This window comes from Oncorhynchus masou, chromosome 10 (genome assembly GCF_036934945.1).
Source record: "Oncorhynchus masou masou isolate Uvic2021 chromosome 10, UVic_Omas_1.1, whole genome shotgun sequence".
Classification (NCBI taxonomy): Eukaryota; Metazoa; Chordata; class Actinopteri; order Salmoniformes; family Salmonidae; genus Oncorhynchus; species Oncorhynchus masou.
The window spans coordinates 15,284,030-15,311,062 of NC_088221.1; the positions used below are offsets into that span (position 1 = coordinate 15,284,030).

General features: G+C 43.4%; 1 pseudogene; it reads left to right on the forward strand.

The window, feature by feature from the left end:
* LOC135546822 (myosin-IIIb-like) overlaps positions 1-27,033 on the forward strand; it is a 100,276-nt pseudogene that overhangs the window by 70,512 nt on the left and 2,731 nt on the right.

Sequence of the window (27,033 nt, forward strand, 5' to 3'; positions counted from 1 at the left end):
TCACTAATTGGCAGTCGTTAGTGATAGCATAAGACTACATCTCTTAACTGGGTGGGTTCACTTCACGGAACTGGGAAATAAGGGCAGAACTCAAACAGAGAGGAACTCTGAGGCTGAGGATAGACATTTTAATTGATTTCTTTACTATTCATGAAGGGTTTGTTTTTGTGCCCCATGTCCTGGATAGTGTCTATATCTGATATAGGAGCCCATTATTCCCTGGGTGGTTGTCATGAATGATGAAATTGGGTTACTGACTTTTTTTTCTACTAGATACAGGATATTAGATAAGGTTTTTATTTGTTTTCCCAATGTCTGGCAACATCTGCCAATGTGAGAGGTATCAGAATTTCTTCAATTGAAATGGCCTAATAAAATATTAAGCTTAGATTTGATTTTATCCACTCCAAAAAAATCCAAAAGCAGGTATTTAAACCTTCTTGAATCCTGTCAAGAATAAAATACATACTCAAACTCGGTCCTTGGGGAAATGTAGGAAACCTACGTTTGATCAATTATCCTTTGAAAAATATTCCAGGCACCTCCAATGGGGAGCTTTAATACGATATCAAATGTAATTAGCTTGGGCTTGTGGCCTGTGTAAAAAGCAGTGAGACGGCTGGTTAGTTCCGCTGCTCCAGGGTAGCTTTTAAAAGATTGTGTGTTTAATTTAGCCTGATTTCTTGCAGAAAACCCTGAATGACCATAAGCTGTTATTCTGCCTATCCCAATTCTAGGACGGTGTTGGTGAGGCTATTTTCACAGTGTTAAAGGTGACAGTTCATCACCTGACAATGGGCTGTTAACCCTCATAGAGTGTGTGTGTGCGTGCGTGTGTGTGTGTGTGCGTGTGGTAAAGGGGGGCTAGATTCTCAAACGTTCAAACTCTGCTGTTCTATTGTCTTACTGGATGGAATGAACCCGTCTATTGTTTGGAGTATAGGAGGCCGTATCTTAGCATGTCCCTGGCTTTCTGGCCTCTGTCGTGACTGCAACCTCGCAATCGAGTCCACCCCATCCCATCCAAGCCGGGCAGAAATAATACTGACAGACTCAGTAGTTAAACTGCACCTTAAGTGGAAAACTGATTTAAATGTGTGCTCTCATATCAAAGGCACATCTGAGGTTACCAAGGAGTGTGCTCTGTATTTGCCATCAAAGAAATAACAGGTATCAACAGGAATTAGAATGAAAGGCTGTGGAATGGGGGTGTTCAAATATGTTTTTCTTCCAACTCGATTGTTTCTTTGACCAACACCAGAACACAAGGAATGAACCAGCAGTTTGGGAGCCTTGATGTCCCTGAACAAACAGTTGTATCAGCTCTGTCCTATGCAGGTGTTTTGTAAACTGTGACAGGCAGGACAGTCAAAGCCTTAGACAATGAAGTAGAGGCATTCCATGGAGTTGATTTACACAGATTGGCCCTGATGGGGATCATCTGTGTAATTGAAATAAGAGAGCGTGGTCCATTCAAAAAGAGCTCAGACAGTAGGCCTCTGTTAGCGGCTCATGGCTCAGTGAGTCTCGTTTTCTTTGTGCACTGTGGGTGGACCCATGCCTCAGATCCCATGCATGGTAATTCATTTAATTTAGATTTAAACAAAAATTAAATCAACTTGTATGGAGGAAGAGTCTCTGAACGGTCTGAAAACATCAATTCAGAGCAAAACATATGATTACGATATACACTATATATACAAAAGTATGTGGACAGCCCTTCAAATTAGTGGATACTGCTATTTCAGCCACACCCATTGCTGACAGGTGTATAATATCTAGCACACAGCCATGTAATCTCCATAGACAAACATTGGCAGTAGAATGGCCTTACTGAAGAGCTCAGTGACTTTGAACGTGGCACTGTCATAGGATGCCACCTTTCCAAAAAATCAGTTTGTCAAATTTCTTCCCTTCTCGAGTTGCCCCGGGCTACTGTAAGTGCTGTTATTGTGAAGTGGAAACGTCTAGAAGCTCAGCCGCACAAGCTCACAGAACAGGACCGGCGAGTGCTGAAGCACATAGTGCATAAAAATTGTCTGTCCTTGGTTGCAACACTCACTACCAAGTTTAAACTGCCTCTGGAAGCAACGTCAGCACAAGAACTGTTCATCTGGAGCTTCATGAAATGGGTTTCCATGGCCGAGCAGCCACACTCAAGCCTAAAATCACCATGCGTAATGCCAAACGCCGGCTGGAGTGGTGTAAAGCTCGCCACCTTTGGACTCTGGGCAGTGGAAATGTGTTCTCTGGAGTGATAAATCACGCTTCACCATCTGGGTTTGGCGCATTCCAGGAGAACGCTACCTGCCCGAATGCATAGTACCAACTGTAAAGTTTGGTGGAAGATGAATAATGGTTGGGGCTGTTTTTCATGGTTCGGGCTATGCCCCTTAGTTCCAGTGAAGGGAAATCTTAACGCTACAGCATACAATGACATTCTAGACGATTCTGTTCTTCCAACTTTGTGGCATCAGTTTGGTGAAGACCCGTTCCTTATTTTAGCCTGATGGTGCCACATGCAGAAAGCAAGGTCCATACAGAAATGGTTTGTCGAGATCGGTGTGGAATAACTTCACTGGCCTGAACAGAGCCCTGACCTCAACCCCCATCAAACACCTTTAGAATGAATTGGGATGCAAACTGCGAGCCAGGCCTAATCGCCCAACATCAGTGCCCGGCCTCACTAATGCTCTTATGGCTGAATGGAAGCAAGTCCCCTCAGCAATGTTCCAACATCTAGTGGGATGCTTTCCCAGAAGATTGGAGGCTGTTATGGCAGCAAAGGGGGGACCAACTCCATATTAATGCCCATGATTTTGGAAGAAGATGTTCGACGAGCAGGTGGCCAAATACTTTTGGTCATGGAGTGTATGATAAAGGTCAGACAGTAAAATGTCATATCTTTCCCTCGCCCCTTTTTCATAGGTATTACTACCTTGCTTTCCGGGCTCACCGGGTTCCTGACACCAGCAAAGAGATTGCCGTTGCCATACTGGAGCGGGCCAAACTAGAAAACTGGGTCTTAGGGAAGACGAAGGTAAAGTGGTGATGATTATCCAGATACATTATAGTAATGTTTGTTTCCAAACCTATGGCTGGCATCTCAACTCTGTCCATGGATTGAGGTGTTTCAATGTTAAGCTCCCTGGGTGTACTGTGTGTCAGTTGTTCCTGAACTACTACCATGTGGAGCAGCTGAACCTGCTGCTGAGAGAGGTGATCGCACGGGTGGTGGTGTTGCAGTCCTACATCACCGGCGCGCTGGGGGGCGAGGCGCTACCGCAGAGAGGAGGAGAAGAGAAACCACGAAGCCATCTTCCAGTCAGGGATACCTCCACCTGGCATAATCTGGACTAGTTTTCGTTAAAGAGATTAGTTTGATAACCACAGTGTGAACGATAGGGGCCAAAAGAGCAACGCTTCAGAGAGTAGACAATAAGAGCTCTGAGAGTTCAAAGGGATCTAGCTCATTGCCACCTGGTTGTGGTGTGTTTTGAAGTGGGATCTCATGTTGTAGGTGCTGTCTATGTTTCACTGAGGTTGATCAGTAGCTTTTTTCTCTCTGTAGCCTAGAGGGGCCACACTGCCCGACAGAATCTCAAGCAAACCAGGAAGGAGTGGGAAGCTGCATCTGTTTGCATAAAATCAGGTAAAGCATTGGTGATATTGTTCTATTGCTCTCAGAAGTACTCAACACACTCGGTCGGGAGCTTCTGGAATTCATGTCCAGTTTATGTGCTGGGGGGGGGGTTTCTTTCAATATTTTTTAAGAGAAATTAATAAAAGCCAGAAAATCGTAAGGTTTGATAAAATACCTTATTGATCTCAATAAGCATTCCATGAAACAGTAATCATTCATTAATAATGTATAAAGAAAGGCTCTTGAAAGTTTGGGCAGCATTTGGTCTCCATGTTTCAGAAGAACAGTGCACATTGAGATCCTTTTTTCCTTTCATCTCTTTCCCAGTAAAGGCAAGAGAGAGACTTATCCCTTCTGTTTCCTCACAACTTCCTCTCTCAAATTCCCAGTCTATTACACTGCTCTCACATACCAGAAACAAGATGCCTTTTTGTACTGTCAACCTTTTCATCTGAAATGTAAATTAATTCTTACTCAGTGTGCCTTGACGAAGATCAAAGTGAGCACATTAACCTTTTCGGGCCTCCCCCACTCCTTTGAGCCTCTCGCTGGAGGACAAGGGAGGGTGCCAAGAAAGGGAGGGTTGAGGAGGGAAGAGGAGGGCTGGGGGAGGAGACTTGGCGTTGTTTTATGTGGCTCCTAAGGGCTGCCCTCATCTGGCACACGGAGCATCTCAGTCGCCTGCTCACCTTGTGTAATTGTCCTCCATTAAAACACTTATAAATAACATTGTGGAATGGATAAACAGGTTTTTTGGTGTGAGAAAAACTTCACTGTCGGCTCTCGCTCGCTATCTCTTTGTAGAAGTGCACATTGATGTGTTTGTGTGTGGGCAGGAGGGCTGTGGAAAGGGCTCGTCTTTACATAAGTGGGGCCTCAGCCCCCCCGACGGAACACTCCAACACACTCACACTGTGTGTTTGACTGCAGTTTACAGCCTTTGAGGTGGGCCTACATTTGCATTTTTTAAATAAACAGATGCCTTTCAAATGTATGAGCCTGGTGGCTCCTCAGATCTCGACAGGGCCTGGGGGGGGCTGCTAACCATCGATCAGATTAGACCATGGAAAATAGAGCTGCTTAACAATGTACTGCAACATGGTTTGCCACTGTGTCAAATTTTACAACTAAAACACTAAGCCCTTTGACTGAATAATGTGAATTGCCCTAATTTGATACATCCAAAAGAGCTGAGGTTCCCCTTTTTAATCACATATTGTTTTGAAAATGAAACCCTCCTTTTAGTACTGGATAACATCTTTGTTTAGAGAAATTGTCAAAGACTCCAGTCACCCGAGTCATAGACTGTTCTCTCTGCTAACACACGGCAAGTGGTACCGGAGCGCCAAGTCTAGGACCAAAAGGCTCCTTAACAGCTTCTACCCTCAAGCCATAAGACTGTTGAACATTTAATCAAATGGCCACCCGGACTATTTACATTGACCCCCCCCTTGTTTTTACAATGCTGCTACTCGCTGTTTACCCCCCATGCATAGTCGATCTTCACCCAGGGGCAAGAGGCCACACCACCGAGGACATGCATTTTTGGGTCAGTTTCAGTTATCTCTGTCTCTGTTTGTGTTTATGTATCCGTTAGGCCCTAATGATTAGGATGCTCCAAAGTTCAGCCATACAGACAGCAGGGTCCTCCACAATGCCCCTAATAGGGGATGATATTCTGTCTTTGAAGGTCATTTGATCTGAGCCTGGTGTGCACCCCTGTCAAGCTCTTTCTCAAGTTCTTACAAAAGGACCTCCGGTAGAGACCACAGTCATGGGGCAAGGGGGTTTGCATACCAGTCACTCAACCGGAGTTCTACTAGGCAGATTTATTTCCTCCCCTCTTTAATGTATTGTTGTTTCAACCACCAGGAAGCTCCTCCTCTTGCACCACATCTCCTTTTTATAAGCCTAATAAATATCTTTCCACCAAGATAGCGGTCAGACAAGCGCGCTAACGGGGCTGGGCTCTGAACTGGTCTCCAGATGTAAGAGCTGAATGCCCGTTTGTGTTTACTCAGCATATAGACGACTCGTCATTAAGGAAGTATGTGTAAAGCAGGAGAGCAACAGCTGAACTGCAGTATACATGGTGTCTGGCCAGTGCTGCTCGCAAATCCAACCTAGCTGACTCTCACACTCTCCTTTAACACTTGTTCTTTCATTCAAGTCCCTTATTTGCTCTCTCTTGCCTTAGTATTTAGAATAGTATTAGTTTATTCCATTATCTTTAAATGTTAAAGGTCCAATGCAGCTGTTTTTTTTTAAATCTCAATATCAAATCATTTCTGGGTAACAGTTAAGTACCTTACTGTGATTGTTTTCAATTTAAATAGTAAAACAAAAGGAACAAAAATAGCAATTTCTCAATCAATCATTTTGCTAGGACTGTCTGGGAGTGGGCTGAGTGGGGAGGGGAAAACTGAAAACTTGCTGTTATTGGCAGAGAGGTTTGGAACTATCTTTGTTACTGGTCTATTAATGGATTTAATGGTGCCACCAGACAGGCCCAAACCCCATCCCAACAAAACAGACTGAAATTTCAGGCAGTCTTCAAATGGCTCTTACACAATTTTTGTACATTCTTTTTTTATTTAACCATTATTTAACTAGGCAAGTCAGTTAAGAACAAATTCTTATTTACAATGACGGCCTACCCCACTATAAGGGCATTATCATAATTTTCACAATTTCACAGGATCATTCCAATCTCATAGTGTAGAAATATATATAAAACACAGGGAAAGGATGTTTTTTACTGCATTGGGCCTTTAAGGATCTGAACTGACAGGTTTTGAATGCCATTTTTAGAGGGTAAATACATAGAAAATCCTTCCCACTGGGCACAAACTGTTTGAATCAGTGTTGTTTCTACGTGACGTGTCAACATATTGTGATATGGAATCTACGTGGTGTTACGAGTTTTTTGTTTTTTCAATTTATGTTTTTAGGTTGGACTTTAGCACGTATAGCTCGTTAGCACGTAGGGCGCACCGTTTGGTGTCACCTCGTTAGTCAGTATGTGTTACACTAGTGCCGGCTTGTCATCTCGTTAGTGGGAAGGTGTTTCCCCTATGCTCCAGTTGTCTTGATAGATGCGGAGGGTTAACACCTTTAGTTGGCTCTCCCTATTTAGATTTCTAGACACACAATCCTTTATCCGACTTCTTAGACTTTCGTTTTGCTCCACCTTTTTGGTTTGCTTCCTGTCTTTAAAAGTTTGGTGTGGGTTTTTCTTTTGTTTGCCTCTTAGTGACGCAAATTTAGTGGGCTCTCATGATGGGTGTTTTTTATGTCCCAGTTCTTGCTGTAAAGCAACTTTCAGTGGACACCCCACATGAGTGTCTTTTAGAACCCCTCCTAAAACAACATCCTGTTCCCTTTTGGTTGTTGTCACTGACTCTTTGTTAGTTCCTCCTTCTGGTTGAGCGACATTTTTCGTTTTCTCGCTGGGGAACGTGACAGTGGAAAATACATTGGACTTTTGGAATACAGTAAATCGCCTATTAACTTGTCGACAAGTTATCACATATGTTGGATTCACGTCGCCAACTAAACCAAAAAAAAAAGTTATAGAATAGGATTAGCTATCCAACCATTAGATACATCTCTTTACATGTTGATATTTGGTTGCATGATCAACCAAACACAATTCAATACTACTTTTGTAACACAGTAAATAGTCTACAGTTAAGGCTATCTTGCAAACTAATGTAACAGTATTCAAATGAGTAACACATAGATGGCCACATTTAGAGGTTACTATAACTACAGTATAAATGTCTTACATAATCATAGAAAGAGTGCATGTTCAACATAGCATGCAATGTTGCAGGACTCACAATTGCTACAATAATCTGTGCAGAATCTCATACAGCATTGAACACTTGCACCTTTTAATGTAATGTTAAGGAGAAAAGGGGAAACCTAGTCAGTTGCACAACTGAATGCATTCAACTGAAATGTGTCTTCCACATTTAACCCGACCCCTCTGAATCAGAAAGGTACAGGGGGCTGCCTTAATTACATCCATGGCACCCAGGGAACAATGGGTTAACTGCCTTGCTCAGGGGTAGAACAACAGATTTTTACCTTGTCAGCTCAGGGATTTGATCCTGCAACCTCTCAGTTACTAACCATCAGGCTACCAGCAGGCAGGCAGGCAGTTACCTGCAATCCAGGTCATTTGATTGTGCTATTAGATGAAGCACAGTGATAAGACATTAAGTTGTTGTATACATGCAAAATATCTGACATTGTATTCCAACTTTGCTGTGCTTTTAAAAGGTCGAAGGATAGTGATAACACATTGGGAATTCAACAAACTTCTGTCTTGCCTTTTTGAGTGGGTGAATAAATGTTGAAATCTCATTGATCAACGTCTCAACCAAATAATACCCAAATGTCCACGTTGAAATGACGTGGTGAACAGTGGTGTTGAGCACTCGCCAACTGATGCACAGATCCTCCGTTTTGATGGAGATGAAATCTTTATTCATTTCAACTTTTGTTGACTTTGTCGGTCAAGGCAATGCATCTCTCCAGACTCTTACTAGATTTTTACATCTGAAAATGTTATGCTTGTTGTATACCCGGGCTGAGTTTTTCTTCTGGGAATTTTTCTCCATGTTTACAATCATATTCCCTGGTGAGAAAACTTCAAAACTCAACTTAACAATTCTGTTTAATCAGTGTTGGAATCGCTCCATATAGATTTATTTTGACTTGATCTGGCACATTCTCTCCTTTTAAGATCTGTGTGCTCTTACCTAGACACTGTTACTTTCCCCTTTCATATCCCTCAGTGCACACGGTCTATGTTTGTGTCCATCTCCAAAGGTTTCTAGTGCATCATACTTCCAAATGTGAATAATATTATCCGTCTTTGTTCTATTGCTCCTGTGTAGTGTGTCTTCGAATTTTGATTATATCTACTGTACCACATTAAATCTATTGTGGTAGGTGGTTAAGGGTCAGTCCTCTAAACTATCTTTTTCACCTTCTGTAGATATGAGGGCAGACACATTTTCAGTGATGAGAGAAGGTAAGTTTATATCAGAGAAATTCATATTTTTTAGCATGCGGCTCTAGCTTTAGCTATGTATTCATAATGCTGTAGTTCTACAAAGCCCCTTTAACATAGATTATTCGTGAGAGTTTTTTTGAGTCCTTGAGACAAAAGACTTCTCTTGCTCCAAACTCCATCTCAGAGGAGAGACAGGGTGGTACGGGTATGGAAGAATCAAAAGGCTGGAAATTCACTGCTGAGAATAAATGCTCGCTGTTCCCTGAGGTGATTTGTCTTTGCGCTTCTCTTTCTACAGATGTAAGAGCCCTTTTTTAGTAAAGACCTGAGGTTCTTTGGTACCACTTTGATATCCTGCTCGAATTCAATATGTGAAATAGAAGAGCCACTCCGTGACTTGGAGCACATCACAGTCTTTGAAGTCTGATCCAATTTTTGCTGCTCACCATTTGATGTTGAAAGGATGAAATGAGGAAAACGTAGAGTTTTTGCCAGTAACTCTGCTGAGCATATGTAAGATTAAAAAAGCAAAATCCTTTGGAGGATGTACTTAGAAATGTTAAGCAGATTAATACTTTCCTATAGCTCTTTTATTTAAAGATAAAATTAAATATGAGAGGATGTCTGTGTGTGCTGTTATTTTCACCCTCACAATTAAGTCCGTGTGCTGCTATTTGCAGGAAGGTAGGGGTAACAGAGGGGCATATGCGATTGCATTAGCATGTGATTAACATTGCAAAACACATTCATGGGTTCTAGTAAATTCATCTGCCAAAACAGTAAATTCAAAATAAATTAATTTGAATCCTGTGACTGAGTAAGAAACAATAATAAGACATGACTATGAACCAATAATAAATAGGCAGCCTGCTTTTACCTGTCTGTCTGTCTGTCTGTCTGTCTGTCTGTCTGTTTCCATTGACAGTATTCTTCAGGCTGTGTTTATGCCTCTTCTTTAAAGGTTGCCTCCGACAACCATAATAGACAAGTGAGAGACAACAGCAGAGACAAAGGGATAGAAGACACAGTAGTGAATCCTTGTAGGGAGACAGGCAGTCTGCGAGACACAGTGTAAACAAGGTAAGCCCGAGCACACAGCTGGCGGGTGCAGGTAATTACAAAAGGAGACAGGAGAAATCCTGCTTTAATGGATAAAGTGCCATTTTTAATACAGAACCCCTTTCAACCTTTCATCCCTACCAATCCTTCCTGACATTTTTTTGTTGACAACAAAGGGATGGTGTATTATGAGTAATCATTTCTGTGGTATTTTAATAACCTGGGTCAGATCATCATAAACGACGTCTCATCGCGAGGGTTTTAGAAGCACCGAGCACTTCAAAGCCTCATTTTCCCACACGCCGAGCCCTTCACTAAAGATCCCATCAATGTCTCTAATAGACCCACATAGTAATGGTGACAGGAAAAAACACAAACCCTGATTTGTTGAACATATGTTTGGTTTGCTTTTTGCCCAAGGCGCTGAAATCCATTAATTCATGCTGCCTGGGAGGCTGAGTGGGTGGCTGAACAGGGGGTTGCTGATTACGGCCGTCACCCAGCCCACCGCTAGCCTGTCTGGGTAATGGGGGCTCGGCCCTTCATTAATGTTATTAGGAGTCTGAGGTAAGAGACAGAGGTGGAATACCGTTTAGCAGCGCGGCCAGGAGATTATGTGGATTAGACATGATAATATAACACAGACAGTGCTCTCCAGCGGGCGCAGGATTAGTGTCAGCACGCCACAGCAGGTCTGGGTTAGATAGCGGCTAATCCGGTAATGCCAGATACAGGTGACCCCCGCTCTGAAGCATCACTGCCGCTGACGAGAGACTGCTTTTAAGAATTCATGACATGTGATGTGAATATAAAGGGAAATGCTGGAAGGAGTAGTAGTTCCCTGCTTTATAGCAAAAATAATTGAGCAGTCATGCCATTATGAATTGGGAACAGTGTTTGGGAAAATATTCATTATTAATAGCTAGGTTCATTAATGAAGTTTGAAACTCCCCTCTCCTAAGAGCAGGGGAATAGTTTTTGGGCAAAATGCAAAATGCTGTGATAAAACTTTTTCCTTTTCAATAAGCCATGGGCTTTCCTAATACTTTACTTCTGTTGTGTGCAGAGAACACACAGACTTTCAGGTGTCCATTATCCCTTTCCTCCCCCTTTGTGTTCTGAGGTCTGCTTGTGGCTCCAGTTGCTTTCAGGAAACCATATTTGAATACATTGAGGGAGGCCACGGTGGCTCAGCAACCCAGGGCACACTTTGATCCCTGCAGATCTGAGGCCTTTTTTCTATCCTGAGGTTGAGCGAGTGATGGAAGCCTGGCCCTGCCAGATGTTTGGAGACCAGGCTTCTTCCTGTGTCTCATCCTGCTGACGCCCCTGGTGATCGCTTATATTCTGAGGTGAAACTGGAGTGTTTCAGGACACCAACAGAGAAAGTTCCAAATCAGGCCAGGAAATTCAAATCCGCTTTTGCGTTTGGCCAAAACCGCTTTGGCACGACCCGGAACCTCTCTTTGAGTTTGATGGACTCTAAGTCCCTTCTCCAGGAAGTCATTTGACTGAGCCCAGCTCTGCTGTGTGGGCCAGGCCATTCAACCCCCTTTGTGCTTCAAAACAAAGAAAGCAAGACAGGAGGAGATTACCCCCAGTTTAAAAGATGTCTGTTTCAGTGTATGTTTAACACAGGGCTAAGGGACTATCCCCCAGCTTTAGCCAGATAGCCGCAGTGCTGTCTTTTATGGAGGGAAGGAGGGAAGAGAGAATTGATGCACTCCACAGTCACAGCCCTTTCCTCGCATGTCTGAGGTGTCAACCTTTGATTTGCAACATTTTGTCACCGAGAAAGTTCAGCGAGGCGCAGTCATGTAAACAGAACACTTACAGTACGTAACTTCTCCCTACCTGTCTCTCCGGCCTGAATATGAATACAATATAAATCATATTTCAAAACGAGTCACGCAGACGAAAGGCTCTGCGAGTAACGTGGCGATATGATCAGAGTGCTGTTTACGCTCCTCAGTGTGGTAAACAGGCTGGTGCCGAGGATCAGTCAGAGGCTGACTTTATGGTTTATGAAAGCTGAGCTACTTATGTTAACAGGCTTTTTGAAGATTATAGTGCTGGTAAACATACATGTCAGGAGTGAGACGGTGATAAAGAGGAGTCACAACACAGAGACCAATTACCACTGCGTCTGGGAAGACTCTTAACCTGGTCTTTTGAAGAGTAGGGAAGAAAATGGAAAGGAAAAGAGGAAGGCTCAGTACCTTTGAGGTTTCCTATTACTTATTGGTTATGGTCATGTACTTTGAACTATATAGCGTGTACTAGTCAATGTGCATTGATCTGGTTGGCACCCCGAGCTGTCCTGCAACTTTAAGTGATCAATGGGAACCCGGTAATAGGCCATGGTATTACCCAGCTGTACTAAAACCCACATTCACTGATCCATCCCACTTTCCTACCATTCAACTACCCCATTACCACCAGCTCTTGACACCACTAACCACATGTCCTCTCACTTGCTGTGCAACCACGACGCCCCCCTCCCCCAGCCCAGCGCCTACCCTCACCACCACCGCCATATCAACATACATCTGCAAGACAAATGATCCACCCTCTCCGTGTTCCTCAGACAAACGCTCTCCCTCCCTCTCCCTGTCTCTCAGCCTTTTGATTTATCTGTCTGTCTCCACACATCATAGAGGCTGAACCGGATGCCTCACACATTTCTTCAGTTTTAGGCAAATTACAGGCACGTAGCTGAGATTTGGAGTGGATAGGAAGGCTCAATTTAACGGAAGGAAGAAAGAACTCCTCCCGTCTGCCACTACCTAGCATAATCCTCTTAATGTCAGTGAGAGTAGTTAACAGGATGTACTTCCAAACTACTCATCACAATTTCTACAGGATAATCTGTTTCAACGTACCTGTAGTATAGCAAGGTGTAAGATTATATTCAAACTTTGTGGCTTGGGTTATTTTGAACGTTTTTTTTTTCGTAATCAGAACTTTTAGGATATCCAGATTGTTGAAGTTGTTGTCCTTTTTAGAAATGGTTATAAGAATGAGTGTTACCCAGCACAGTGCATTTTAGTTACTTTGGTTCGTCACTTTGCGGGATGGTTTCTCAATGACTGCGCGACTTCTCCTGTGCAACATACCAACATGCACTCACTGCTTCACCTGGAGGGCTGCACTGAGACGTCATACAGAAGTCTGACAAATGATTGACAAGTGATTTTCACCGGCACATGAATATTTCTTCCGGAGTCAAGCCCCAAATCTCCAGTCAGTGGAAAATGATTGATTTCAGTGTGAAAAATTGGTTGTAAGTAACAACATCCTCTGCCTGCATTAGTGAAAAACAGATGCAGGAACTGCCCTTCAGAGCATAATCTAGAGAACCCTGTGATTTTCCGAGTGTGCCTTTTATAATTCAAAGCACATGGGTTACCATTTAAGTACGATGTCCCAAATGAAGACATTGGTAATAAATTACAGGAGTCCTGGAAAGCTCTGGAACTCCCCTTGAAGTTTGACTGGAGCTAGCTGTCTATTCAGGGACTTTCTGTTAGCAATAAACTGTGTGTGTGCGTGCGTGCGTGTGTGTGTGAGGGGGTTTGCAGGGGAAAGAGAGGGGTCTGGGCTACACATGCCTCATTTAGACATCAAAGGACTCCACTGATGATTTTTCCTTATAATCCATGCCTTTTGCAGATCCGGGTCCCTCCATCTGAATAAACAAAGCCCAAGTGGTTAACTATGGTCTGGGAGAAGTCAGGTGATCCCAACACGTGATTCAGGAAGTAAATCGATACGTCTCCTAATTTATTCAGCTAAAATCCCTTTTAGCAGCTAATTTATTGAGGAGTATTCTGATTTTCAAGGTATTTACAACTGGTATGTAGAGATCAGAACCTCTTTGAAAATTAAAGAAGTTGTCACGTTCTGACCTTTTATTTTCCTTTGTTTTGTCTTTATTTAGTATGGTCAAGGCGTGAGTTGGGGTGGGCAGTCTATGTTTAGTGTTTCTGTGTTTAGGTTTCTGTTTCGGCCTAGTATGGTTCTCAATCAGAGGCAGGTGTCGTTAGTTGTCTCTGATTGAGAATCATACTTAGGTAGCCCGGGTTTCACTGTTGGTTTGTGGGTGTTTGTTTCTGTGTCTGTCACCACACGGGACTGTTTCGGTTTGGTTTTAGTTCATGTTCACATTTATTGTTTTGTAGTCCTTAATGTTCTGTTTATGTTTTATAATAAACGTTTTGGTCCGATCCCTGCTACACCTCCTCTTCAGACGAAGAGGAGGAAATCTGCCGTTATAGAAGTACCTATCTCAAAAATGATTCTCATCCTTTTTATCTGTCGATGTAAGCATGTACAATATGTAAGTATGCTGCAAAGAACCGCAAACTCTGCTGGGGGGAAAATCTGATAAGGAAAATCAATGTTGTATGAATTGCAACACTTCTGTATTCTCTGTTGACCATTGATCTACCCCACACCAAACATCAGATGGTGCCCACCATCATTTAACAGGCCTGGTGTAAGCCAGTCTCTGACCTCTTCCCAGACCTACCTGGTTCCAAAGTGCTCTCATGCCTGAAGTCCATTTGGCAGCCTCAGTCCCTGTAGGTATCTGCAGGAACAGCTTTCCTCTGGGACTGGCCTGGATCAAATGGCAGTGATTTTCCAAACTGAGGCGGAGATGGGAAGCCTGACCCATTCTCTGATCTGCTATACGCTTTAATCACTGCGGGTCAGGCTGGATAAATGGGGATGTTGGAACTGGGAGTTTTTGACTCCTGGACTGCACACTCACACAGGGATCCAGGTGTATACAAGTTACAGCTGTTCACTCAGGATGGAGGGTCTAAAGTGAATAGAGAAAGCATCTCAACTCAGACCCCAAACATAAATATCCTCCATTCAGGAATCTAATGCTATAATGAATCATTCCTTTGCCATAAACATTCATGATGTCCTTCGTTTCTTTGTTTTAAAGGAAAGGGCAATGTCTTACTGAACAGAACTTGGTTGGAATCTTGATTAGAAAATGAATGTCAACTATCAAGATTGCATGTCAGCTACCAAGCTAACTCGCTATCTAGAGCACAACTACGTTTTTCTTAACATGTTTTGTTCCAGTGAAAAACAGTGCATGTGTCACGACTTCCGCCGAAGACGGTCCCTCTCCTTGTTCGGGCGGCGTTCGGCGGTCAACGTCACCGGCGTTCTAGCCATCGCCGATCCACTTTTCATTTTCCATTTGTTTTGTCTTTGTCTTACACACCTGGTTTAAATCCCCCAATTACCTGTTCATTATTTAACCCTCTGTTCCCCCATGTTTTTTTGTGAGTAATTGTTTCTATGTAGGAAGGTGCGTTATTGTGGACTCTGTTTTTGTATTCCATTTATTATATGTTGAGTAATATACATTTATTTACTCATATCTGCTGTCCTGCGCCTGACTCCTATACACCAGCTACACACAGACTTCCTTACAGCATGCTGCTATGTACTGTAGTTAAAATATTCTGCAGTATGATTACATTATGACACTTTGTTCAAGGCCGTCAGGATTCATTATTCTTAATTGAGTGCTTTGATTCGGTTTCAGGGGAATTTAAATGTGCTTATCAAACCCATTTCAAACGTCATTAGCAGAATAATGTCCCACACACATTTTTTTTGTAAAAACCTTCAGCCGATTGAAGCTTACGTCAATTGGCCATGCTCCCAGCAAGCTTTGTGGTGCCATTGGGAAAAGATGAGCATCAACCAATTGGTGCTTATGTCAATACATTGCATTCAATGGGAAAAGATGAGTGTCAACCAATTGAAGCTTATGTCAATACATTACATTAAAAATGATGTGAAATAAGCCTTTCACTAACTAATACTCACACTTTACCTTTTCCCCCCCTTACTAGCTCTGACTTTGCTGATAGCTACTTTATTGAGGAAAAATGTGTTTACTATGACTGTCATATGTGGTTGTCCCACCTAGCTATCTTAGGATGAATGCACTAACTGTAAGTCACTCTGGATAAGTCTGCTAAATGACTAAAATGTAAATGAGTGTCTCCTTCCTCTCTCTATCTCTCTCCCCTCCTTCACCTTCTCTCTCCCCCTCCCTCCCACCATCTCCCCCTTATCTCCCTCCCCTCCATTCACTCGCCCTCCTTCTTCCCCTCCTCCCTCTCATCTCTCTCAATTCAATTTAAGGGCTTTATTGGCATTGGAAACAAATGTTAACATTGACAAAGCAAGTGAGACAGATATTAAACAAAAGTGAAATAAACAATAAAAATGAACAGTAAACTTTACACTCACAGAAGTACCAAAAGAATAAAGACATTTCAAATGTCATATTATGTCTATATACACTGTTGTATATACAGTTCTGTATGTGTGTTGACTCTACCCCCCTCCCCTCTCTCCTTCACCCTGTCTCTTTCTCTCTTCCCTCCTTCTCGCCCTCCCTCCTCTCCCCTCCCTCTCTCCCTTCTCCCCCTCCATTCTTTCCCTCCTTCTTTGCCTCCCCTCCGCCTTTTCTCATCTTCTTGTCCCTCCTCTCTCTCCCTCCTCTCCAACCTCCACAGACAGGACATTGACGCTGAAAGACAGGCAGGCAGACGAAGGCAGACACACAGACAGTTTCTAGAACTGCAAGACCATTGTGTCCAATTGAGGTAAAAATGCTTTTGGATCGATTGACTTCCAATTTCATATGCCGGAACATGATGGTTCCCCGGTCACAAGTGTATATATAATTTGGGAAGATTCAACTTTTTTAAGCCTTCAAAACAGCCCCTATGACTCCCAATTAAGTCACTTACTGTAATTGCAGGAAGTAGAAATGAAATGTATGGACTCCTGGGGACACCCTTTAACATTGCCCTGAGCTTCAAGTCTTTATGTTAAGAATGGACCGTTCAACAGAGGATGGAAGACATTGTTTTTGTGTAACTGCAGGGAGAGAATGAAGCCCCATGTTGAGGATGAATTAACCCATTTCATGTTGCCACAGTAAGCGGAACCTCAACACAGGGCATCCCTATAAGGCCACGATGAGTTGTGTGGAAGCGCGGTTAGCTGGCTCAATTACAGTCCACGGGTGGGTAATGGTTATGTGAGGGCTATAGGTAATGCTTTTCTATGGAAGAAAGGCCTTGTTCTCTGTGGGACCAAGTTTTCAATGAGAAGAGTTCAGGTTGTAGGCTTGCGTTCATCGGGAGCATCTGTTGATCTCTCCCATACCTGGATTTTGTTTCCATTCTGTCAATGTCACTCAAAAGCTGTTCACTCCTTTACCGTCGGGCAGACTGTATTTGATCATGAGGTCTGATACCAACTTCAAGTCATGTCTACCTTTCTGTAATGTAGTGGGGGGTGGGGCGAATTAATTAGGGTTATTTCGAGGATTGAGGCCCTTTAAAAAATATATATATTTCACCTTTATTTAACCAGGTAGGCTAGTTGAGAACAAGTTCCCATTTACAACTGCGACCTGGCCAAGATAAAGCAAAGCAGTTTGACAGATACAACAACACAGAGTTACACATGGAATAAACAAACATACAGTCAATAATACAGTAGGAAAAAAATGATATACAGTGTGTGCAAATGAGGTGAGGTAAGGCAATAAAATGGGCAATAGTGGCAAGGTAATACGATATAGCAATTAAACACTGGAGTGATAGATGTGCGGAAGATTGATGCGCAAGTAGAGATACTGGGGTGCAAAGGATCAAAATAAATGAATAAATACAGTATGGGGATGAGGTAGTCGGATGGGCTATTTACAGATGGGCTATGTACAGGTTCAATGATCTGTGAGGTGCTCTGACAGCTGGTGCTTAAAGTCAGTGAGGGGGATATGAGTCTCCAGCTTCAGCGATTTTATTTTTTATTTTTTTTCTCCAGTCATTGGCAGCAGAGAACTGGAAGGAAAGGCGGCCAAAGTAGGAATTGGCTTTAGGGGTGACCAGTGAAATATAACTGCTGGAGCGCGTGCTGCGGGTGGGTGCTGCTATGGTTACCAGTGAACTGAGATAAGGTGGGGTTTTACCTAGCAAAGACTTGTAGATGACCTGGAGCGAGTGGATTTGGCAATGAATATGAAGCGAGGGCCAGTCAACAAGAGCGTACAGGTCGCAGTGGTGGGTAGTATATGGGGCTTTGGTGACAAAACAGATGGTGTTAGACTTCATCCAATTTGTTAAGTAGAGTGTTAGAGGCTATTGTTGCGAAATAGGAAGCTGATTCTAGATTTAATTTTGGATTGGAGATGCCTAATGTGGGTCTGGAAGGAGAGTTTACAATTTAACCAGACACCTAGGTATTTGTAGTTGTCCACAAATTCTAGGTCAGAACCGTCCAGAGTAGTGATGCTGGACGGGCGGGCGGGCAGGTGCGGGCAGTGATCGGTTGAAGAGCATGCATTTAGTTTTACTTGCATTTAAGAGCAGTTGGAGGCCACGGAATGAGTGTTGTATGGCATTGAAGCTCGTCTGGAGGTTAGTTAACACAGTGCCCAAAGAAGGGCCAGAAGTATACAGAATGGTGTCGTCTGCGTAGAGGTGGATCAGAGAATCACCAGCAGCAAGACCGACATCATTGATGTATACAGAGAAGAGAGTCAGCCCGAGAATTGAACCCTGTGGCACCCCCATAGAGACTGCCTGAGGTCCGGACAACAGGCCCTCCGATTTGACACACTGAACTCTATCAGAGAGGTAGTTGGTGAACCAGGCGATGCAGTCATTTGAGATACCAAGACTGTTGAGTCTGCCAATAAGAATGTGGTGATTGACAGAGTCGAAAGCCTTGGCCAGGTCGATGAATACGGCTGCACAGGACCTTGAGCGTGGCTAAGGTGCACCCATGACCAGCTCGGAAGCCAGATTGCATAGCGGAGAAGGTACGGTGGGATTCGATATGGTCAGTGATCTGTTTGTTAACTTGGCAGGGTTGGATAGATACACTGGGGCAAAAAAGCATTTCGTCAGCCACTAATTGTGCAAGTTCTCCCACTTAAAAAGATGAGAGGCCTGTAATTTTCATCATAGGTACACTTCAACTATGACATTCGTTACCTGTATTAATGGCGCCTGTTTGAACTTGTTATCGGTATAAAAGACACCTGTCCACAAACTCAAACAGTCACACTCCAAACTCCACTATGGCCAAGACCAAAGAGCTGTCAAAGGACAACAGAAACAAAATTGTAGACCTGCACCAGGCTGGGAAGACTGAATCTACTTTAGGTAAGCAGCTTCGTCTGAAGAATTCAACTGTGGGAGCAATTATTAGGAAATGGAAGACATACAAGACCACTGATAATCTCCCTCGATCTGAGGCTCCACACAAGATCTCACCCTGTGGGGTCAAAATGATCACAAGAATGGTGAGCAAAAATCCCAGAACCACACGGGGTGGACCTAGTGAATGACCTGCAGAGAACTGGGACCAAAGTAACAAAGCCTACCATCAGTAACACACTACGCCGCCAGGGACTCAAATCCTGCAGTGCCAGACGTGTCCCCCTGCTTAAGCCAGTACATGTCCAGGCCCGTCTGAAGTTTGCTAGAGAGCATTTGGATGATCCAGAAGACTGGGAGAATGTCATATGGTCAGATGAAACCAAAATATAACCTTTTGGTTAAAAACTCAACTCGTTGTGTTTGGAGGACAAAGAATGCTGAGTTGCATCCAAAGAACACCAAACCTACTGTGAAGCATGGGGGTGGAAACATCATGCTTTGGGGCTGTTTTTCTGCAAAGGGACCAGGACGACTGATCCGTGTAAAGGAAAGAATGAATGGGGCCATGTCTTGTGAGATTTTGAGTGAAAACCTCCTTCCATCAGCAAGGGCATTGAAGATGAAACGTGGCTGGGTCTTTCAGCATGACAATGATCCCAAACACACCGCCCGGGCAATGAAGGAATGGTTTTGTAAGAAGCATTTCAAGGTCCTGGAGTGGCCTAGCCAATCTCCAGATCTCAACCCCATAGAAAATCTTTGGAGGGAGTGGAAAGTCTGTGTTGCCCAGCAACAGCCCCAAAACATCACTGCTCTAGAGGAGATCTGCATGGAGGAATGGGCCAAAATACCAGCAACAGTGTGTGAAAACCTTGTGAAGACTTACAGAAAACGTTTGACCTCTGTCATTGCCAACAAAGGGTATATACCAAAGTATTGAGATAAACTTTTGTTAATGACCAAATACTTATTTTCAACCATCATTTGCAAATCAATTCATTAAAAATCCTACAATGTGATTTTCTGGATTTTCTTTTCTCATTTTGTCTGTCATAGTTGAAGTGTACCCATGATGAAAATTACAGGCCTCTCATCTTTTTAAGTGGGAGAACTTGCACAATTGGTGGCTGACTAAATACTTTTTTTGCCCCACTGTATAGGTCTGTAGCAGTTTGGGTCTAGAGTGTCTCCCCCTTTGAAGAGGGGGATGACCGCAGCAGCTTTCCAATCTTTGGGGATCTCAGACTATATGAAAGAGAGGTTGAACAGGCTTGTTATAGGGGTTGCAACAATTTCAGAAGATAATTTTAGAAAGAGGGGGTCCAGATTTTCTAGCCCGGCTGATTTGTAGGGGTCCAGATTTTGCAGCTCTTTCAGAACATCAGCTATCTTGATTTGGGTGAAGGAGAAATGGGGGAGGCTTGGGCGAGTTGCTGTGGGGGGTGCAGCGCACTTGACCGGGGTAGGGGTAGCCAGGTGGAAAACATGTCCAGCCGTAAAAAAATGCTTATTGGCCTCCCGGGTGGCGCAGTGGTCTAGGGCACTGGCAATGAAGCAGTGATCGCTGAGATCTTGGGTTAAGACAGCAGACGTCTATTTGGAGGGCAAGTTGGTCAGGGTGATATCCATGAGGGTGCCCGTGTTTACGGATTTGGGGTTGTACCTGGTAGGTTCATTGATAATTTGCGTGAGATTGAGGCCATCAAGCTTAGATTGTAGGATGGCCGGGGTGTTAAGCATGTCCCAGTTTAGGTCACCTAGCAGCATGAGCTCTGAAGATAGATGGAGAGCAATCAATTCACATATGGTGTCCAGGGCCCTAACCATAATGGGGTCTACACATAATACGCAAACAAAGCTGATGGAGCGTAGCGCAATGTCAATTTTTGTCACAAAAGCGGCAGCTCCTTGTGGTGCGCTCCGACATTCAACGTACTCCCGTGCCACTTGAACATTTGAATGCGCCGTATCATCCCTTTTGTAGCCATGGAGGCAGTGTTGTGTAGGTAATGAAGCTTGATTGGTTCCTTGATCGGATCTATAAGCTATAGGCTAGGCATCAAAGTAGACTATTTTGCATTAATAAGCTAATATAATCTCATTGACAATAAACCAAAAAACATTGTAGCCTTATTAGAATCTCCCCAAAATGTATTTTGTTTTAAAGTAATAACTAATGATTCCGGGCTACTGGTGAAAACAGCTGCGAGATGTGTGCTTTTTCTCTACAACCAAAACATGATGACATTCTATTTTTAGGTGATATGGGAGTGAATACATTCAAGCAGCATATCAAATAAATAAATGTTTATTTGTCAAATGCTTCGTAAACAACAGGTGTGGACTAACAGTGAAATGCTTACTTACGGGCCCTTCCCAACAACGCCTGAGAGAAAGAAAATAGAGAAATATTAGAAAAGTAAAGCAGGTAATAATAAAAGTATAGATACACGTCCTCCTGAGTGGCGCAGCGGTCTAAGGCACTGCATCGCAGTGTTGCGGCGTCACTACAGCCTCGGGTTTGATCCCAGGATGTGTCATTACCAGCCGTAACCGGAAGTCCCATAGGGCGCTGCACAATTAGCCTGAGTTTGGCTGAGGGGACTTTATTTGGCTCATTGTGCTCTTGTGTCGGGTCGGGCACCTGCAGGCTGACTTCAGTCGTCAGTTGAACGGTGTTTCCTCCGACACATTGGTGCAGCTGGCTTCCGGGTTAAGCGAGCGGGTGTTAAGAAGCGCAGTTTTGCGGGTCATGTTTCGGATGGACGCATGACTCAACATTCGCCTATCCCGAGCCAATGAAAAGTTGCAACAATGAGACAAGATTGTAATCATGAAATTGGGGTAAAAAAATGTAAAGAAATAAAAAGTATAGATACACAATGTGAAAGGATAACTTGGCTATATGCAAGAGGTACCATTTGCGAAGTTGATGTGCAGGGGTACGAGGTAATTAAGGTTGATATGTACATATAACTAGGAATAAAGAGACAAGGCAAAAAGATGGATAATAAACAGTAGCAGAAACATATTTGATGAGTCAACAGAGTTAGTGCGAAGAAGGTCAATGCAGACAGTCCGGGTAGTTATGGTTAACTATTTAGTAGTCTTATGGCTTGGGGTAGAAGTTGTTCAGGATCCTCTTGGTTCCAGACTTGGTGCATCGGTACCCCTTTCCATGTGGTAGCAAAGAGAACAGTCTATAACTTGGGCAGCTGGAGTCTGACAATTTTTCGTGTCTTCCTCTGACAATGCTTGGTGTATAGAGGTCCTGGATGGAAACTCGACCCCAGTGATGTGTCGGGCCGTACTCACTTCCCTCTGTATTGCCTTGTGGACGAATACCAAGCAGTTGCCATACGAAGCGGTGAAGCAACCAGTCAAGATGCTCTCAATTGTGCAGCTGTATAACTTTTTGAAGATCTGAGGGCCCAAATCTTTTCAGCCTCCTGGGGGGGAAGAGGAGCGTTGTCGTACCCTTTTCACAACTGTGTTGTTGTGTGGACCATGATAGATCCTGAGTGATGTGGACACTAAGGTACTTAAAACTTCTTGCGACTAGCAATCCCGTATCCGGGAGCGTAATCATAGCCTCAAGCACATTACCATAACGCAACTTTTCCTATTCATGAAAATCGCAAATGAAATTAAATAAATATATTCAAACACAAGCTTAGCCTTTTGTTAACAACACTGTCATCTCAGATTTTCAAAATATGCGTTACAGCCAACGCTAGACAAGCATTTATGTAAGTTTATCATGGCATAATGCTAAGCTAGGCTCTGCTGGCAGCAGGCAACATTTTCACAAAAAGAAAAGCAACCAAATTAAATAATTTACCTTTGAAGAACTTCGGATGCTTTCACTCAGGAGACTCCCATTTAGGTAGCAAATGTTCCTTTTTTCCAAAAATATTATCTTTGTAGGCGAAAAAGCTCCCGTTTCTTCACCATGCTTGGCTGAGAAATCGACCGAAAAATACTTAAACTATAATGGCAAACTTTTTTCAAAATTTGCTCCATAATATTGATATAAACACAGAAAACGTTGTTTAGGATCCATTCTCAAGGTGTTTTAACATATGTATTCGATAATATATCCGTCGAGGCAGTTGGTTTCTCATAAACGCAAGATTTTCTCCGGGAGATACCATGTGACCACTCGCTGTATATGGTCCCTTACAGCCATTCTCCAATGGAAATGCCTGAAAAAGACGTCACAATGCTGTAGACACCTTGAGGAATGCGTGGAAAACGTAAGCTCATTCGTAGCTCATTCACAGCCATATAAGGAGTCATTGGCATGAGGCGGTTTCAAAAAATGCGGCACTTCCTGATTGGATTTTTATCTGGGTTTCGCCTGTAACATCAGTTCTGTGGCACTCACAGATAATATCTTTGCAGTTTTGGAAACGTCAGAGTTTTCTTTCCAAAGCTGTCAATTATATGCATAGTCGAGCATCTTTTCGTGACAAAATATCTTGTTTAATATGGGAACGTTTTTCATCCAAAAATTAAAATAGCACCCGCTATATCGAAGAGGTTAACTTCTTGAAACTCCCCAACCCGGATCCGGGTTTGTGACTAAAGCCTCAGGCTCATTAGCATAACGCAACTTTAACGATTTCTGAAAATCGCAAATAAAATGAAAATAATGCTTCTGCTCTCAAGCTTAGCCTTTTCTTAACAACACTGTCATCTCAGATTTTCAAAATATGCTTTTGAACCATAGAAATGTACTAATTTGTGTAAGAGTATGCAAAGCTAGCATAGCACTTTGAGTAGCATGTAGCACGCAACATTTTCACAAAAACCAGATAACCAAATAAATAAAATCATTTACCTTTGAAGAGCTTCTGATGTTTTCAATGAGGAGACTCTCAGTTACATACCAAATGCGCAGTGTTTCCTGAAAGCGTCTGTGTGTAGGAGAAATCGTTCCGTTTTCTACATTGCGTCTGGCTACCGAAACGAACCGAAAATGCAGTCACCTACAACGTAAAACTTTTTCCGGATTAACTACATAATATCGACTGAAACATGGCAAACGTTGTTTGGAATCAGTCCTCAAGGTGTTTTTTCACATATCTCTTCATTGACATGCAGTTCGTGGAAGCTTGCTTTACTCTCTGTATCGCATGGAAAAATACTGGCAGGTGACTTTTGCGCACCAATTTCGGCGCAGGACACCGGGCGGACACGTGGTAAATGTGGTCTGTTATGGTCAATCTTCCAATGATCTGCCCACAAATACGTCACAATGCTGCAGACACCTTGGGGAAACGACAGAAAGGGTTGACTCATTCCTCTTGCGTTCACAGCCATATAAGGAGACCATGGAAAACAGAGCCTCAAAAATCCTTGTCATTTCCTGGATGCCATCTCATCTTGGTTTTGCCTGAAGCTCACGTTATAGGGCACGCACAGAGAAGATCTTTGTATTTCTGGACACGTCAGAGTGTTTTCTTTCGAACGGTAGCAATTATATGCATAGTCGAGCATCTTTTTGTGACAAAATATCTTCTTTAAAACGGGAACGTTTTTCATCCAAAAATGAAATAGCGCCCCCATAGATGTAAGAGGTTAAAGCTTGACCTGCAGTTACTCCTCAGTACACTCTCTCTCTCCCCTCTCCCTCTCTGTGGGATTGGGTGGTTGGTGACAGGTGTGCTGGAGTCAAAGCAGATCCCTACCAGCTGCAACTCATTCCATAATCAAGACCTCTATAAATACTCAGTTCTGCCACTTCCACTCTGCCAGATCGTAATCTTTGCTAATTTACCGCTCTGTCTCCGGCTCCTGTCTCCCATTCGACATCTCACCACCTGTTCTGGATTTAGCTCACCACCACTACCTTGGATTCCCCTCCAGACCTGTTTACCCGGTTCTACCCAGTTCACTCCAACCTCAGTCTCCACATCTGGTTTTCTACAACTCATCCGAGCTTCCCCGGATCTTCCCCTGATCTGTGTTACAAGAAATCTCTTGGTTCATTCATAGCTATTTCCTTGTCTGAGTCTGCTCTTGGGTTCCCCTGTGTCGCTCCGCCTAACAGTTTCCAATGGTCCACGATCAGCTCCTTTGTCTTGCTGACGTTGCAGAAGAGGTTTTTGACCTGGCACCACACTGCCAGGTCTCTGACCTCCTCCCTATAGGCTGTCCCATCGTCATCGGTGATCTACCACTGTCGTGTCGTCGGCAAACTTAATGATAGTGTTTGAGGTGTGTGGCCATGCAATCATGAATGAACAGGGAGTAAAGGAGGGGACAAAACACAAACCCCTGAAGGGCCCCCGTGATGAGGATCAGCATAGGGGATATGTACCTTCACCACCTGGGTGCGTCCTGTCAGGAAGTCCAGAATCCAGTTGCAGAGGGAGGTGTTCAGTCCCAGGGTCCTTAGCTTAGTGATGAGCTTGGAGGGCACTATGGTGTTGAACACTGAGCTGTAGTCAATGAACAGTATTCTCACATATGTGTTCTTTTTGTCCAAGTGGTAAACGGCAGTGTGGAGCGCAATTGAGATTGTGTCATCTGTGGATCTGTTAGGACAGTATGCAAATTGAAGTGGGTCCAGGGTGTCTGTGATGAATGGTGTTAATGTGAGCCATGACCAGCTTTTCAAAGAATTTCATGTCTACAGATGTGAGTGGTATTGGGAAATAATGAAGTAATTTAGACATGTTACCTTGGTGTTTTTGGGCACAGGGACTATGGTGGTCAGCATGAAACATGTACTGTGGTATTACAGACTGGGCCAGGGAGAGGTTGAAAATGTCAGTGGACACTTTCCAGCTGGTCAGTGCATTCTCTGGGTAAATGTCCGTCTGGCCCTGCGGCTTTATGAATGTTGGTGGTCTTACTCACATCAGCTATGGAGATCGTGATCAAATGTCTGTAGCCACGTCAGTGTTGCTTGCCTCGAAGCGAGCATTGAAGGCATTTAGCTTGTCTGGTAGGCTTGCGTCGCTGGTCAGCTCACGACTGGGTTTCCCTTTGTAATCCGGGAGAGTTTACAAGCCCTGCCACATCAGATAAGCGTCAGAGCCGGTGTAGTAGGATTCAATCTTAGTCCGGTATTGTCGCTTTGCCTGTTTGATGGTTTGTCGAAGAGCGTAGAGGGATTTCTTATAAGTGTCCGGGTTAGTGCCCCGCTTCTTGAAAGCGACAGCTATAGCCTTTAGCTCAGTGCAGATGTTGCCTGTAATCCATGGCTTCTGATTGGAATATGTACGTACGGCCACTGTGGGGATGACTTCATTGATGCACTTGTTAATGAAGCCAGTTACTGATGTGGTTAACCTCTCAATGCCATCGGATGAATCCCACAATATATTCCAGTCTTTGCTATCGAAACAGTCCTGTAGCTTAGCATTTGCTTCATCGGACCACTTCTGTGTTGAGCCTGTCACTGATACTTCCTGTTTGTCAAACTGGGAGTACACCGGCAAGTATAAGAATATTTGCCAGGGCGTATTATTTCATTATAAATCTGATTATTTCACAAAGCGATGTGGGAATGCTTAAAGGCTAGCTAGCTGGCAGTATTTAGCCAACTTGCTAGCAAGGGAAGACAAGACAAGAGACTCTTCTTTTGCTTTCCCAACAAATGAGAAGACAGCAAGAAAACCCAATAATCCACCCACAAAAGTTGTTTTGTTTACAAGTAATAACTTGTGATAACAGGCTATTGAGAAATGGTAGAACCTGCTGTAACCAACTACCTAGTCATGTGCTTTTTTTCTCCGTGACCAAAATATGACGTTCTGTTTTTAGATGATAAAATGAATACACAAGCAGCATATCAACCTGGGATAATGTTTTAGGCTACACCAATAAATATACAAATATTTGGCAGGCATATTTTTGCATTATAAATCTGATTATTTCACATGGAGATGTCAGAAACTAAAAAGGCTAGCTAACTTGCTATCCTTTTAGCAAGGCTAAAGCCAGTTAGCCAGGCTGCCAGCGAGCTACTACTAGCAATGAAAAGACTTTGTTATGAATGGGATTGGGACCGGTAAGGATATTATGTTATCCAAAGTGGTCCGCTACTCCAAAAATCCCTATGCACGCGCACA